The following is a 13,561-nucleotide window of genomic DNA, read 5'->3' on the forward strand; positions in this document are numbered from 1 at the left end:
ACCCGGGTTTGAACTCTCGACCTACGGAATTTGTCTCCTAGCAGTACAGGAACAGCGTGCTATACCGCTCGGCCATCTAGGTAAGTCAAAAAAAAACTTGCTTTCGATGCCGATGGAATTCTTGCGACGCTGTCCTACACTACAGGGTCATTGAGAATGGAAGTGAGATACAGTTATTTGGTCATTAGTTTTATTAGGGGATCGTTGCCGATACATATTGTAAAGAATTAATTTTTTTTATAAAGCACATTTTACAACAACTCTTTAACTATCATAACTGCCCTAAGTGAAGAAATAAAGTATAGAAAGCACAAAGAAATTCACTTTTTATTAGGATACCCACTCAAAAAATTAAAAAAAAAAATAATAAAAAGTGAACTTCTTTGTGCTTTCCATATTTAATATTTCTTCACTATATATATAATTTAAATGCCCTTGAATATTGAGATCGCAAGTTTATTTTTAAAGATCAGCCTATATCTTTCCTAAAAGTGAACATTATTGCCATATTTTTTTCATTTAAAATGTGAATTAAAATGAACAATTTCTTATATTATTTACTTACTGAAGATTTTTTTTTCCATTGAAAGCTTATCACATGAGTCACTCATTTGACTTTTGCTGTTTTTCGTTAGTCGTCGCTCTTTTTTTTTTTTAACCTTTTCAGCTTCTTCGGAACAGCTGAACCAATTTGAAAAAAAAATTAGCATCTTTGAGTAGAAGGGAGTAGACGGGAATAAAAATAAGAATGAATTTTATTGTATCTGTCACCTTGGCCCTGAGGGTCATGACCGAAACTATAAAAAATTATTCAATCTTTAGAAATCTTTATTTATACATATAAATCAATAAAATTTTAGGCATGATTATAATAAACAAGGAATACGAACCGTTTGCACAAAATGTAAAATCCATGGTTCAGGCTTCAGTGTAGGGCTAGGTTGGTCTTTTATTAAAAATGCATTGTATATTTAATTTTCATCATTCACTTGGCCTCTAACTTTAATCAATAAGGTCGTTTTTTCCTGATTTTACAAGGTTAAAAACAGACGTGTGTTATATTTGTAAATTTAAAAATTCGTCATAGCCAACAATTTGTTTTTGTACCTAGCATGGAAATATCTGGAAAACGGAGATTTGGCTAGTCACGGCATGGCTATTTTAAAAATCATTTCAGGTAAAAATGACCAAATTGTTTAACAGTTTTGAATAAAAAGAATGTTCAAGGTTTCAATAAAAACATTTGAGGGAAAGGGGGCCAGGTCATCTAATGTTAAAGTGGTTTAAAAACCCTGATGTGGTACTCATGAACTACTATTTGTGGAAAATACAAGCACTGAAGAAAAACATGACTAACAGGTTATTAGTGGAATTCAATCCTTCCTACATATAAACTCTAGTACTAATGAATGATATTTTTAATGGAAATGCAACTGTGCAATTACAAGAGGTACACTTAAGAGTTTAAGTGTTTAGTTTTAAAATTTGATTTGCAGTGATTCAGAAAGGAAATATCGCAAAGCCATGCTACAATTTCATATCAGTGTGACTGGTGTACAGAACGACCGACACTTTTAATTTTATTGGAAAGAGGCACATAAATATGAATTTAAACATTTCTAATGTAAGCAATCTTTTCCAAGAAAATTTTCAGAAAAACTGCATATTCTTTGCGGTAAAGTTTGAAAGACTATAAATTTAAGGATTTTAAAAATTTTCTTGTATATGTAAAATTTAAGCAGAGTTTGCCGTTTTACAAAACATCTGTCATACTAAAGAGTTGACGTATATTTTGAATGAGTTTTTATTTATGAATTTAGCCACTTATTTCCGCTAGAAACCTTGAGAGTGGGTCTTTGTGATATATTTATATTCATTATCGTATTTTTCATATGTCGTCTTTGACAAAATCTTGCTTTCCTTTCAATGGCTGTCTATGCTTTGCTTCATAACATACATACTAGTCGTAGAGATATAGTGTTTTAAGCTCACCTGAGCCGAAGGCTCAAGTGAATTCTTTCTGATTGAAGGGTGTCTGGTGTCCGTAGGTCGTCTTTGATTTTTTCTTATTTTCGACTTCCTTTAAAGAATCACTGGGTCAAAGGGGACTCAAGTTTATTTGAAGACCACACACTCTTTCAAGAGAGATAATAATAAATGTGAATTCAATGGCATCTTTTAAAAAGTCTTCTTCTCAAAAACAACTGGGCTAGAAAATATGAAACTTATGTGAAGGCTTCATTTCATTTTGTAGATTCTAGTTTCTTAGAACCATGTCCCCCGGGCTAGGGCGGGGCCACAATGGGGGAACAAAGTTAAAGTTTTACATAGTAATATATAGGGAAAATATCTTCTTCGCAAGGACAGCAAAGTCATGATTAGTCATATTTATGCGGAAGCCTCCTAAGGTTGCGTAGATTCATGTATGTTCAAAGGATATGGGAGAACAAGGCGTGCAAAATGTCTATAGCTTCAGATATATAAAAATCATATTCAGTTTGTGAATTTAGTATTTAGAGTAAAGTTCTTATTATTGAAATTTATGAAATTATGATTAACAAAACTTTTCTGAGGAAAATTTTCTCAGCAGATTTTTTTTCTGTTATTAAAAAATAATGTGGTACTCTCGGGGTTCAAACCCTAGCAGTAAAAACTCTGAATATCATTTTCCTTTGAGACCAACGCGCTTACCACTATGCTACAACAACTCATTTAAATCATGTTTGTGATTTGACCCTTGACTAAATGATCTTCAAGTATTTCTCGGAAGAATACGAATGTTGTGTCATAAAAGTGTACTTTTTAGGTATAGTGGGTCTTTGCTCCACCGAAAATTGTACGTTTTTACGCAATCTTTAAGGATAAACTTTTTAAGAAATGGAGCGAAACCCACTCATATCGAAAAATTGTGTTATGGTATGAGAAAATGATCCTTTTTTGCTCTTTTTCATGCGTGAATGCTATTCCATAAGCAAATATTTTCAATCTTGTGAGATTTTTGCAATTTTGGAGATTTCACACAAAGTATACCTTAATTTAGATGAAATATCGAAGAATTTATTGTTATAATTGAGATTTAATTTTCACCTTCATGTTTGTCGCACTATAGGCACTTCGCTCGCCTTGTTCGCCCATCTTCTTAAGACCCCCTGGGGAGATCAAACTAGAATAGGAGATTAAATTTATGCATCGGACTTTCGATTTACGATTTCTTCCAAAACGGGCCCCTGAGTTACGCATGGGAATTTAAAACAAAAATCTTTTAAATAATTTTCTCTAATAACAGCAAAGCCCTGATAAGGCACATTAATATCCGTGCATCCTCAAGTAGTTTAGATTCAAGTTTGTTTAGATCAAGACCCTCAAGAATAGGTTGAGACTACAATAGGGTATCAGAGTTTTACAAGAGAGTACATAGGACACCATTTTTGAAAAGAGTTGCAAGATCACACTAAATCTAAAGCAAAACAGACCTTAGATGTGTAGAGTCGAGTGTTCTATTAATGATTCTTGAGGCTAAAGTAAAGATCCAAATTTTATGTAATGCATGTGTACGGGAAAAATTATTCTTAAAAACAACAAGCCATGTTGGTTGTATTGATATAGAAGCATCCCAACATGTTGTTGATTTAATATAAATAAACTGTAACTCCCTTGGGTCTAGTTTTTGGTCTATAACATGGAGTCATGGAGTTTAAAGAAGGAATTTTTTTTTAAATCTGCTGGGCTAAAATGACTCAGATGAACGTTGTGGCCCTTTGGCCTCTTGTTTTATGTTATGCCAGTATATACCAAAAATGCCAGGAAGAAGGTTTCATCCAGTATATTTATCAAGGATGATGACACTTCATTGATTCCAGGGATAAGAAGACGTAGATTCTAGTCTCGACTGACTCTCATTGAAAATGATAACCGTGAAAATGAAAAACTGGCTAATTTCCTGAGAAGTCTGACACTTTGTAAAATTGAGCATTTCCCACATTGAAATTGTATAATATTTATTACAACGTCAGGCACCAAAGATAATGCAAAGACAACTACGTTAAAGAAACTCATCAGGGACAGGTCTGAACTTATTGAAGAGATTATGAAGAAAACTTCTCGAGTAATAATCCTAGATGTTCAATCAAGATTTGTAATTTAGCGTGAAATATTGCTTTTTCTTTATATTGCAAGGAGTGCGGACTCCTTAACCTGCACGTATTCAGAAAACATTATATCATTCAACAATAATCTACTGCTTATGGATTTATCGCCGTTTCAACCTTTTCACTCTTTGTAAATCAGACACGGGCAAACGCTGACAGACTCATTACGTATATCTTACTCAAGTTGTCATTTGGAATTACAAGAATGGATGAAAGGCCCAGAGTCATTCATATTTCTGCTTGAAGATTGCACGTGTTACAAGTACAGAGTGAAACGAACTGTCTGTAAGCAGTTCAACTCGCTGTTATCTCGCCTTTGTCCCTCACTTATCGGAAATCTCTACAGAGTAACATTACTTGAATAATATTGTTTAGTCTAGGATTTCAAATAATTATGTCAGAAATATTTACGCAAATTTCTGTATCAACGATCAAGTTGGTGATAAATTTAGAAGTGTATACAAAGAAGACTTTTATTATTTAATTCCTTTGTGACATTTTATTTCTCCCTGTTATACACACAGTTTTACTCTTTGGAGGCAAGATCAATAATATGATCTGTATTATAGTTTTCCGTTACAGTATATAAAGATACGATAGGTTTCATTCCAAAGTGCATAGAAATCAGAAAAGTAAAGTTTATAGAGAAAGAGAGAGGAAAATGAAAAAGATTATACATGTACAGAATTTTATAATGATTGATTGATTAATTGATTGTTGATTTTACGTTCGAGAATTTTTCACTCATATAGAGACGTGAACCATAAACCAGTGAAGGGCATCAAATTAAAACCAGGGCCATTGAGCAGTAAGGGATCTTTATCGTGCCAAATCCTGCCGTAAGACGGCGCATCGGTTCCGAAAGACCCGAAACTTTCACTTCTAAGTGCCGAGCGCTTGGTAAAGGAACAGTTGCTACATATTTTTTATCGACTTCGGTCAGTCGCTGCCGGGGTATGAACCCACGACCACCATGCAATAACGGAGTGAGCTCTATAATTCTTGAATGAGCATAGAGCAGCATAACTACCAACTATACATGTAAATGTCGCATATGGAGAGAACAAATGTTTATAATTTGAAAATATATTTTTATGAAAGTATTATAGAAAATATAAGTTTAAGCGTTGATCGTCAAATTTTCGAGGAACCTTATTTTGGTGTGGTATTTGAGACAGAATTTTCACGAATTCTGGCTATTGTTGTAACTGTATATAATTTTTATCAAATACGTGAGAATGAAAGCTGTTGTCGCTTAAAAGATTATTTTAATTGATTTGCAGTATATACTGCTAGGTAATTAAATAATTAGTTGTGTTCGTTCCTCAGACTAACCTATGGTTGTTAATACATAGGTATTACAAATAACAAAAGAAGTGGATATGTTTCAGGTGCTTGCATGATAACAAATTGGCGTAACGTCATAGTTTAGCAAAAGCATGCTCATGGGAAAAAGATACAGTGTATATGAAAAACAATTCACATAACTTTATTGTATAAATACACGAATACTGCGAATATTACGTACAGCAAACATGGTCTTTGTATTCACTTCTTCAATACTGCATTGTGTTTGGAAAGCTTGAACACAATCTGTTTTGATCTTTTTTGAAAAGCTCTTTACGTTTTTTGATTAAAGGGTTTGGTAAAATTGTTCATTGAAAATGCAATGCAGTCTTTGGGGAGACCGCATCAGGGATTTGCCCCCCCCCCCCCCCCTTGGAGACCGTAATCGGGATGGACGGACCTGTGTCACGTCATGTAAACAGGATTTACACTTCGTCTGGAACATCTAGCTTCTGAATCGCTTCGAAGCGTTTAGATTAACTATCGGAGCGATATCACCTATTAAGACCTACGAGGGGAAAATATTCTACTTCTTTTCCTCACCCTAACGCAAAACTCGACCTGTGAGTGCGCCACTTCCAGTCTGGCATGCTGTACTTGAGAAACGTTTTGTTTACAGAGAATTCTTTTCTGAAAGATAGTCATTATAGACTATTTAAAGTCTATCATTGAGCTAAAGAGTGCCATTCTGAAAAGTGTGTTCTTCAACGTCATTTTACTGGTGGGGGTAGCGAGGTAAAGTGAGGATTCACAACTAGGTTAATGACAGAACACTTATAGTAATAGTTAATGAACATCACACTGGATTCCCGTACCGTGACGAAAATAAACAGAACATTGTTATTACCATATTCATTGGAAATCAGGTTTTAAAAAGTTGTCCTGCAATGTGAAAATGCCCGGTCATGTATGTTGCATGTATTGTTTATGATTATCGTATTTGCTGGAATATATTCAAATGAAATGTGAAGAATGATAATGAACAGTAACCATGCTTAAAATTCTAATAAAACATTAAAATAACACTAATAAAACATTAAAATAACACTAATAAAACATTAAAATAACACTAATAAAACATTAATTTAAAAAAATGCAGGAATAGCAATCACGGTCATCTAAAAAAAATCAAATGTTGGATTAGGTGTCATGGAGGAGTATGCATCCGAGCTGTCAACCGGTGTCGCATAATATTTGGTCCGCCTCGTTTAAAGGTCCGGGGGGACCTAATACGATAACATATAAGGTCCGCCTTTTATAAGAAAAGGTCCGGCCCGTATAAGAAAAGGTCCGCCGAAGTTTAAAGGTCCGGGTGGTGCAAAAATGTTTTAATCTTGACTTAAACACATAAAATTAAAGAGAGTTTGTTTACATCATATGGAGAAAGATTAAGGATTTACCCTTGCTGTTGTGTTTACTTTTTTGTACAATATATCTCGTAGGGCAGGAATTGCTACCCCATGTTTAGTGTGCTTTTAGCAATACCGTTTAGGGCAATGATTTAAAAAAATGTCGCATTTATTGGATTTGTGTTTGTTTTCCCCCAGCATTTGCTTTGTGTAAATTAGGACGATTAAAGGTGTGAAATCTGTCGGTGTGTATAGGCAATAAAACAATGGGGGTGTGAAGTATACCTGACAGGTACTCGCAGGTAGAGCCCGCGGCAGATAGCAATGACAATGTAATGGTCATGTGTTTGCTTTAAACCAATAGATATGAATTCTCTATTTTAATAAATTATGCTGAAGAACAAATTATAATACTGTTATGATATTCATGCGTACACATCAAAATTGTGATATGTATAATTATATATAGTCTATTTTTATTACAATATTTAAAGAAATTTCTTATTCCAAGTGTAGAGTTTAATATACTAAGACCAATAAAAAATAAAATTATGTATATGCTTCCCTTTAGTTTTAACAATTAACTTGTTTTCAGTTTATAATATTTTGCCCTTTATTTGTGGATAGGGTAATATATAGCCTAATGTTGTATTCGATCTATATTTACTGCAGAAACAAAATACATGTAATGTTAAAGCTTAAAACAGGTAACTCAATGTTGAAGACATATACATCAAATTTAAAGTATAATCATGGTTTGGATTTAATTCTTTCTTATAAAAACATCACTCTTCCTCGTCATAATGAACTACATATGAAATAATGTTTCATTTTTGTATTTTTTTTTTTTTTTTTTTTTGCCAAAAGAAAAAGAAAGAAAAAGAAATTACACATTTTACTGTGACTATAATAGACAGACTGTGGGATAATCTAGCAGGCTGTATTGCATGACCGATTAAAATTTGAAATCATTATTGTCAAATATTTTCTTTTATTACTGACATGAAGTATTTTGGGCAAAGTTGAATGTCCAGTTCTATATACAAGTCATTTATGTATCTCACGTCTGTATGAACGGGGGAAGGGGGAGGGAACATCAGCTAATCCTCTTCCTTTTTTTTGCGTTTCAAAGAATTTCTCTTTCCTACATTAATTTGTGCAATAACCCCCCCCCCCCCCCAATGCATCCAGAAATATACTGACTGACTGTTTCTGGGGACGTTGTCAAGCGTGCGTCACATTTCCCATTTCAAGCTACATGATATGTACATTTTCGTGATGTCGACTAGAAGCGTTTCAGTCTAATTTTAAATCAAAGATATATTTCTTTTATAAAACGCTGATTATTTATGATTATTTATTTTATTCATTTAAGGAAAGTGGCAACTCACGGTTAACCGGAGAAAAAAGGTAATTCATGGGGTTTTCCATCATGAGAGTCCAAGCTGCAGACAGCTCAGTATTACGTTACGCTACAACTCCATACCAAGTAGCCCTGGAGAATTGACACTGTATGGAGTATGACTGAGAGTCAAACTCCATACTCTCCGGGAACTACTTTCCCTACGAATAATGATATGGAGTAATACTGAGCTGTCTGTAGCTTGATTGAGAGTGATTTTCTATGCGGTGAAAACCAATAAAGTGTTTTGTTTAGTACCACTACACCTGCTCAAGAGTTTTTGAAAAATTCTTTACGAAAGCTAGGAACCTTGCCAATGTCCTTAAATTATCTTTTTCGAAGTCCTCAGTCATTCTCCGTGGTAACCATGGAGGAAATAATACAATCGATTTCATGCAGTCACGACAGAATTTTTGAAGTTCGATTTTCATAAATGCTATACATTGCACATATGTTGTTTCGGATATTACCTAACAATTTTGAATAATGATTATACAGGCGCGGATCAAGAATTTTTCCAGGGGGGGGGGGGGGGGGTTCCATGCCAGTCAAAAAAATTTCTAACCCAAAAATTTCTTGACAAGGAAGAAAAAAAAGCGTAAAATCCAATTCCATTTCCAAAACGTGAAAAACACCTATTTCGTGGTGGTGATGGTAGGGTCCACGTTTTCTAAGGGGGTCCAAAGTCATTTTTTATTTACTTCAGTATATACTTTTAATAACTCTGCAAATTCCAGATGGGGGGTTCTCCCGACCCCCCACCCCCCCAGATCCGCGCATGTTATATGAATAATTCCGGGTATTGGCTGGAGAAATTTCCGGTGATACATTGCATCTCAGGTGAGGAAGAGGGGGAGGGGTGGCAATAATTTCCATCTGCTCCTTCCGTATCAAGTACGTAGAAAATAAACACCATCTGGTGTATTACAGATTTCTTTTTACTTGTCACACAGGGCATTTACCACATACATTATGTACGTAGTGTTGATGAACCCCTTTCTTATTTTTAAGGTGATTATTTTCCCAATTCATTGTATGAATACAGAAACAAGTACTCCCTCTTTTTCATGCTATATGAATCAAAGTCTGTAGATACGGATACAGTACAACTAATTATGATCATTCTAACATAACATTTTTGTGATATACATGGATAATAAATCTGAACATATCTTTTGATCGTATGTGGTGAATATATTTTAGATAAATATACATTGTACTATACCATTATACATTCAGATTCGTCACTGCCTTTTATAAAAGAATCGTCCTACGATTTTCCAAGACCTTGACATACAATAAGAGGCCCATGGGCCACAACGCTCACCTGAGTCAATAAGACCCTGCTGTTTTTCATCAGCAAATTTATTCTAACATATCTTCCAATGTAGAACATTAATCCCTATTGTGACTCCACCCTACCCCAGGTGTCATGATTTTTATAGATATAGCGCTAGCCCCACCCTACCCCTCGGGGTCATGATTTAAACAAACTTGAATTTACACTACCTCAAGATACTTCTATATCAATGTGACTAAACATGGCTTTGTTGTTCCTGAAAAAAAGGTTTTAGATTTTTTTCCCCATACATTCACATGCTAAACCCTGATAGTGCATTGTGGCCCATCCTACCCCTAGGGGGTCATGGTTTGATTGATTGATTGATTGATTAGGGTTTAACGCCGAGTCGGCTATATTTCAGCCATATTCCGGCGGAAAATTAATTTTATATGACCGGTTATCATGGTTTAAACAAATTTGAATCTACAATACCTGAGGATGTTTCCATATCAATCTGACTAAAGATGGCTTTGCTGTTCTTGTGGAGAAGATTTTTCGATATATATATCCTATGTAAAACTTTGATCCCCCATTGTGACCCCACCCTACCCCGGGGGTCATGATTTGAACAAACGTACATCTACACTAACTGATGATGCTTCCATATCAATATGACCAAAATGGCAGGGCGGACCTTAAAACGCAGTATAATAAAAGGTCCGCCCTCTATATTTTAGATATGTTACTATAACAAAGCGAAAATTTTGAACAGGGTTTATTTTCGTAGCATAAAAATTAGAGAAAGAGGCAGGGCGGACCTTAAAACGCAGTATATTAAAAGGTCCGCCCTCTGTTTTTCAGATATTGTACTGTTACAAGGCGAAAATTTTGAACAGGGTTTATTTTCGTAGCATACAAACTAGAGAAAGAGACAGGACGGACCTTAAAACGCAGTATATTTAAAGGTCCGCCCTCTATAATTCAGATGTCTTACTGTTAGAAAGCAAACATTTTGGACAGGGTTTATTTCCGTAAAATAAAAACTAGTCAAAATGGCAGGGCGGACCTTAAAACGCAGTATAATAAAAGGTCCGCCCTCTGTTTTTCAGATATTGTACTGTTACAAGGCGAAAATTTTGAACAGGGTTTATTTTCGTAGCATAAAAACTAGAGAAAGAAGCAGGGCGGACCTTAAAAGGCAGTATATTTAAAGGTCCGCCCTCTATAATTCTGATGTCTTACTGTTAGAAAGCAAACATTTTAGACAGGGTTTATTTCCGTAGCATAAAAATTAGAGAAAGAAGCAGGGCGGACCTTAAAACGCAGTATAATAAAAGGTCCGTCCTTTGTATTTCAGATATCTTACTATTACAAGGCGAATATTTTGAACAGAGTTTATTAAAAGTTATCGTAGCGAAAAAAAAAAAAAAAACTCGTTAAAATGGCAGGGCGGACCTTAAAACGCAGTATAATAAAAGGTCCGCCCTCTGTTTTTCTTTTTTTCCACATACATGTATCTCACTTACAAAGCAAAAATTATGGAAATGCTGCAAGTTCCTATTCTTTGTTTTTTTTCTTTGTTGGTTCGTGTGTTTTTCCAGGGTAAAAAGATAATTAGGTTTTTAATTTTAGGATGGACGCTAAATTAACTTAGAAAACTCTTGGAATGGCCTAATTGTGCATAAGAATTGCATATATACTACATGTAGTAGTGTACTTTTTTCATTTAATATGCAGACAAAAAGAGAAAACTTTAATGACAATTAATTATCCACTCTATGTACGTTTGCAGGAGATGTGTCTACTGTATTGTATATCTATATGCAACCATAAACATCTGTCTGAAGGGACCAAGGATATATATTATTATTTAATTAGTAATGTTGATGACGTGCAACAAGAGAACCATAACCCCCATAACACACACATAAATAAAAAAGAAATAGCCGCTAAAAGTAAATCTAATTTAAACCAAAATCAAAATAAATATAAAAAATATTAACAAAAGAACACGACTTGGTGGTGTTTTATGAATTTTTATATCAGTCACGATCTCAACAGACACTTTCCTTTTTATTTTAGGGGGAAAAACATGTCAAGTTGCTCTGTAAAACCCCTCTGTAAATAGTATGGGTGGATAAGATTCTCCCTAGTAAGAAGTTGGAAAAGGAGAAAATTCTGTACTGAAGCGTACTGAGTATTTCCTATGGTGGATAATAAAGCCGGGGTTGTTTCTTCCAAGCTCGCTGCATGTCATTTTCCGAAATTTTGCATTGCATTTCCGACATTTTTTGTTTTCATTTTAGAATACAATCAACACTAAGTCTAGTAAAAATACAAAGTTTAGTAATAAAATGCAATAATTTCAATAATAAAACAATCAATTTTTGATCACCAAATTTTAATGCCCACTGAATTATATGTGTTTGAAAGCACCGAAAAACAGAATCCCCTCAACTTTGATTACCTTATTCCCTCAAACATAGTTTCTGTATGTCATAAATTCTGTCTTAACCTTTCTGATCTCAAATTCAGTCTGCTTATTTTGATTTGAAAAGATGAACAAAAATTCACAACTTACACTTACATGTGTCCGAGGATAAAATCATCATAAGATTCTTTTAAATATAAGCAGAACTTATTATTTGGAAATCAATGAATTATTCTTGATTTATTCTTTAATATTTTTTATAAGGGAAATTTCAATTTTGTTTTCATTGCCGGAAAAGTACCTTATGATGATAAATGTCAGAGATGAAAATTTTAAAACGTCAGAAATGAAAACTACAAAAATGTAGGGAATGAAATAAACAATAATAATTTTAAAAAAAATTCCGGAAATAAAATCCTATGCTAGGCTCATTTTCCAAAAGGGGGAGGGGTCTTTAAACCCAAGCTCGTTTTTCTGGGAAAAAATATTAATGCGGGAGGAAAGTCTACAACATCAGTACTTTTTAAACTATTTGACATGTATTAAGATAATTTTGCTATACCCCACCCACCAAATGTACAACAACACCATTTAAAATCTTTTCCATTTGGGGGGGGGGGGGGGTGAGGGGGTGTTTTATTGCTTAAAATGTTCAACTCGATTGTTGCCAATTAATGCACATCTTCCTTAACCAGTGTTAACCCCGGGGTAATATCAAGTAGAATGAAATAATCGTTAGTCTTTAACTGGATAAGAAACGATGGTTATAAAAACACGGGGGATATGCGACTTCAAGTTTCGTCAGGTGAGACAATAGGCCTACCCCCAAAGCACAGACATGTTGTTTTAACAACAACGGGATAGGCTAGTACACCGTAACACAAGTCCCTGTCACAGTGACCCTCCAATTATTTTATAGTTAGGTACAATATGAATCGTAAGAATTACGCATAATTATTATTAATAATATAATGAAATATCTTTCGAAAGATATGAAAATTCTTTTTGGGAAGTGGAAGTCGAACGTTGTTAGGAAAGAGACTGTAATGAAATGATCATTGTTGGACTTACGAACACCATATACTGTACAATGTGCCAGTGAAGGTATGCGTATTATATATATGTATTTTTTTTTTTATTTTGCAATGATAATATTGATATCACTTAAACTATAAAAGACACATGTCGTACATGATTTTCCCATAAGGTAACTCGATCAACAGATCTTTGCATCTTTATATTTTTTGTTTTGTGCACTACCTGTGAGATATGTACTACGATAAGGAGCTAAAAGTTAATCAGTGCTAACATCAAATTTTGAATAATTTTTTGATAGATAATTTGAGGTTTTGTACTGAGATATATCATAGTATTAGAAATATAATTAATTAAAATTGGCTAACGAAATCCAGCAACTAGCGAGATATCGCAAGACTTGATCCTTTTAGTATATATACAATGTACATACATGTACGTCCCTGGAACTCCATTTTGCTGGGAGGGACACTTTTATAACAACTATACCTTAAATAATTTAAAAAGATTAATAAATCAAATTAATTTCGAATCAATAAAGGAGAAAAATCTGCATATTAAACCGAG

Source organism: Saccostrea echinata, unplaced genomic scaffold, assembly GCF_033153115.1.
Source record: "Saccostrea echinata isolate AGI-Se365-2 ecotype Australia unplaced genomic scaffold, CSIRO_AGI_Sech_v1 ptg000037l, whole genome shotgun sequence".
In the NCBI taxonomy this organism is placed as follows: Eukaryota; Metazoa; Mollusca; class Bivalvia; order Ostreida; family Ostreidae; genus Saccostrea; species Saccostrea echinata.